Consider the following 5,187-nt stretch of genomic DNA (forward strand, 5'->3'; position numbering starts at 1 on the left):
ATATATATATATATAAATCTTCGTTTCTCATATTTTACCGCATCTTAAATTTATGTTCGACCAATCAACAAGACACAAGATTTACGAATATCATTTCTTTCTCTCTCTTTGTAATTCTACTCGTGCCTACCTCCGTACTCTGCTGATTTCTTCTTCACTCACTTAGTTTCTCTACCACCCTCTACCTTCTTTTCATTTCCCTTTTCCTCTTCTTCTGTCTGTCTGTCTGTCTGTCTATATCTCTCTTTTTGATTGAGTGTGATTTTTTGTATCAATATATTCTTTTTTAGACTCACTACGGCTTTTCAAACTATTTTTTGCCTGATGTTTTTCAAATTTTGTTTCACTGAAGGTATTTCTTTAGACTGAGAAAGGAAAATCGCTCTCTCATTTTCATTTGTTTATCATGCACTCCCCCCCCCCCACACACACATACACATACACACACATACATACACACTTACGCATGCACACACACAAAAAGCAGAAACACATCCATACATATATACATACACACATATATATATAAATATGTATGTATATATATATGTATATATATATATATATATATATATATATACTTACATATATATATATATATGAGTATATAGGGATAAATTATGCAGGGGAGTTACGTAAGAGCACCCGGGCTTAGTACATGCAGTAGAAACACGTGTCAGTCATTTCAACTAATTATGCTTTATAATTTACTGTCAAATTAAAACAAAATATTGAAGATGTACCAGTTCCGTATTCGTTACACACACACACACACACACACACACACACACACACACACATGTATATGTATTCAAATTATATGTTAGAAGCAGCTAAGTAATGTAAATTGTATCAATATTACATATTTGACATTTGTGTATTATCAAACGCCGGGAGCAGCACTTTTTCGTTTGGGAAAGATTCTTTTGAAGACTTGTATTGTTAAAAAAAAACACAGCATGATTTAGAGCAAGACAAAATAAAATCGCACCGAATGCGGACAAGATCGGCAGATACCAGTAATTCGCAGTATCTTGCTGCTTTAAAGTGTTGTGTACTCAACTTGCTTCCAAAACGAAACCCAAATGGTTATCCTGAAATATATATAGGAGAAATACATATATACACATACATGCACACATACGTACATTCATACATACTTACATACATACATAGATACATACATACAATGGGAACGAGAATGGGCCCCAACTATGCGGCGGTTATATTGACGACTGTATCGGTGCGACCTCACTCTCCCGAGACATCTAGACTCCTTCCTCTCTTTTGTCAAATTATTCCATCCTGCTGTCCATATCTCCTGCACTATCTCTGACACTTCAGTCTCCCCTCTTGAAGTTTCGGTCAGCATTCATCACTCCACTCTCACCACCTCCATCCCCTACAAACACACAGCCTCACACTCATACCTCAACTTCACCTCCTCCCACCCTAAACACACCAAGCTCTCCATTCCCTATTCCCAATTCACATTTATTCACATCGAAAATATTTTATTTAAAAGGTTTCTATACCATATATAATAATGACCAACATATGTTTCAATTGCAACAACTACACATTGCTCCGTATGAAATTATGCATCCTAGCCGCTGCAATTTCATCAGCAGAAAGCTAATCTAACCCGACTTTTATTAAAAATTCTACAATATTTACTGTCTTTTGGAAAATGTTTAGTCAATGCCAAATAAAACAATTTCAGTAAATTATTAGAAATTATTTGTTTTCTTAAAGGAATTATATAACATTCGGAATAGTTAGTAGTATCTATGTTACTAAGGTATGTATTTCTATTTATACCTAAGCTTTTTGACATTTTATTTGTCAATTATTTGTATATTACTAATTCTAGAGTTTATGTATTTTTTACCTATGCTGTCTGAACGGAATCTCTTAGTAGGTCCATTCCTATCTAAGCTACTTTGTACTTTATTCAGCACATATACAAGAACATTTGTATTCTTCTTTTTGTTTCTTGGAACTCTATTGTTATATTCTAATTGCGGAGATTTCCTATCCTTAACTCTTCTCACTGTCTGTTTTATTTGCTTAGTGGTGTTTCCATGTTAAACATACTATCATGAATATTGCCAGTATGGTACTTCCCGCTACGTATATTATTTGTACTATTACTACTGTTAAGGAATTTTAATTTTTCTCTATACCCCCCCCCTTCTCTAATGCGAAATTTTAAAAGTTCTCATTTAGTTTAAATACTTGTTCGTTTGCTGAGCGCTTATTAGTTGGGATTGATATATTTTCTACAATTGATCGGGTTATACTTTTTGGGTGATTGCTATTTTTATGAATGTATCTAACGCTTGTTTTCGGTTTATGATAAGGCCTGTGTATGCATGTACTTAGATCTAATTAACATCAAGAAAGTTAACTGAGTTATATTCCTCTTCTATAGATATTGAGAGTCCTATGTTTTTAAAGAGCATAAAATATTTTCCTAGATGTCCCGGTTTGAGGGTTTAAACAGGGTGAAATGTGCATCATCCCTCTTTAGACCCCCTCCTATCACAGGGAATTCCTTATTCAGGCGGAATAGAATGAATATTCTTACTAAGTCTGCTACCTGTGCAGAATCTGTCGATCCCAAAGTTATATCGAACATCTCAGGTGAATCCTTTCTCACCCAATTTGCCTCAAATTTTATAATTTATTTCCTAACCGCTAAAATAATATCTACTACTACTCTAGTAAGTGCTGAGTTGTTTATAGTTGTTTATAATAGGGAGAGAGGGGGGAATAAGGAACACATATACGTTATATCTATGTTATGATGATATACATATAAGTATATATATATATATATATATATATATATATACAGAGGCACACGCACACGCAGACACACGCACACAGATACAATGTATAGAAGACCTGAATGTATATCCGCGTATGTTACGCGTGCGTGCTAATCTGTATCTCTATTATATGTTCAATAAAAGTGTAGCATATGTGTATGTTTGAAAGCATGTATTTCATTACAGAAGCTTACTATGAACATAATTCTTATCTATAATCCTTGTATCTTTACCCAATTTTCTCTTAATCTACTTATGTCTGCTGTTACCAAATATTGAGAACAGCAAATCAAATTTGTACAAACACAGTTGTAAACACATATTCTTCTTAGAAGACGTGTTGTTCACAATTACAGATTTAAACAGAGTTGTTAGATTATGACCAAACATTTGACAGGTTCTTTGTCAGTGGTTGAAGCATCATCTACAAATTATACACGCTAACACAAGTTCAGATCGCACACGCAGTGGACACGAGTATACGCGAACACAGAAATAGATAGATAGATAGATAGATAGATAGATAGATAGATAGATAGATAGATAGATAGATAGATAGATAGATAAACAGATAGATCAATATATAGATGCATATGCATGTGTTTGCATATCGCATATCGATATGCAACACTTCTGTCTATCTATCTATCTAGCTCTCTCTCCTCTCCCCCTTACTTACACTCTCCTTCCCTCTCTCTCTGTCTCTCTGTCTCTCTCTCTCTATATATATGCAAAGTACAAACACACACATATTAGTACAGGTGATATGAATTATATTCATACAATCAGGGACAAATGGCACAGCAAACGCGGCGTTCGAATTTTGTAACGAAGGTTACATATTCCTTAGTCGATTTCTTTATTAGTTGTACATACACAAGCGCACTTTCGTGCACACAAACGTACATACACAAACACACACAAACGCACATACACACACATATGTACGTATGTGTCTATGTATATATGAGTTACTCTGTCTTTCGAGTGAGTCAATGGGCGTTTAGATATAGATATGGGTAGACGTAAATATATAAATATATATCCCTTCCCACTTTCTCCCGCTTTTTCTCTGTGTATAAAATGTTATAATGCTTAAAGTGTTGCCAAAGATATTTAATAAAAGAATTAGTCTTGCAAGCACGTATATTGATCTGATCAAAAACTGAAATGGCGGCTAGTAACTATTTGCTTTCAATTGCTGTAAAACGGGGATTTAAACAGAAGTGACATGATCCTAAACCGAACATTATTACTAAGACGGCAATATTTCCTAAGAACATTCAAAACCTTATTATAAGTGTGTTGACTCTCGGAATTTTCTGAACCATATAGCAGAGTTTGAATGAAGAGGTTTTGTACTTTTTTCTTTATTTTATTTGTCATTTTTAGTTATGAACTCAAAACATTATATAAATACCTAAGAAGCGGTGCAATAAATTTACTACTGCCAAATATATACACTACATCTCATCACGCACAAACATGCACGCACATACACAGACATATATAGATAGATAGTTAGATACTAGGATAATATATATATAGACACACAGACACACACACATATATATGTATGTATATGTATGTATATGTAGATGTATATATATTGATTAATATCAATTTCTACCCTCATTAATAAATTATATATATATATATATATATATATATTGATCGTCAGTGTATTATATATCCGTTAAAGAAACACATTTTAAAGCATAAGGCAGTAATGTGTGTATATATATATATATATATATATGTCATCTCCTTCGTAAGGTTCAGCTTTTTGAGATCGGCCTTAAGTACTTTGTCCTATTTCTTCCTGGGTTTCTCTTTTCCACACTTTTCCCCCAATCTTGTGCTGCAATTAGAAACCTCTCTGCTTTGAGTCTTCAGCTTCTCAACCAATATTGATATATACTTTATCTATTTCTTACTTGTTTAGCTTTCCCATATTTCCCCTGTAAGGGCATTTTTTGCAATCGCTTAATCATGGTATTTTTGAGTTCTAGTTTTAGCTCAGATTTTAGTTGCTTTACAACTTTTTGTTTGTTATTTTTCCTTATAGTTATCCTGTATTATGACCTTTCTCTTGTTTTCTACTTCTTCTTCTTCTTCTTCTTATTATTATTATTATTATTATTATTATTATTATTAGTAGTAGTAGTAGTAGTAGTAGTAGTAGTGGTATTATTATTATTATTATTATTATTATTATTATTATTATTATTATTATTATTATTATAAAAGCGGTGATCATCATCATCATCATCATCATCATCATCATTATTATTACTATTATTATTATTATTATTATTATTACTATTATTATTATTATTATTATTATTATTAT

At 32.5% G+C, this 5,187-nt stretch overlaps 1 protein-coding gene across 10 annotated transcripts in view; it reads left to right on the plus strand.

Moving 5' to 3' along the window:
- LOC106869336 (5-hydroxytryptamine receptor 4) overlaps positions 1-5,187 on the plus strand; it is a 337,418-nt gene that overhangs the window by 70,115 nt on the left and 262,116 nt on the right. The window lies entirely within an intron of this gene.

The sequence above is a fragment of the Octopus bimaculoides genome, chromosome 2, assembly GCF_001194135.2.
Source record: "Octopus bimaculoides isolate UCB-OBI-ISO-001 chromosome 2, ASM119413v2, whole genome shotgun sequence".
Classification (NCBI taxonomy): domain Eukaryota; kingdom Metazoa; phylum Mollusca; class Cephalopoda; order Octopoda; family Octopodidae; genus Octopus; species Octopus bimaculoides.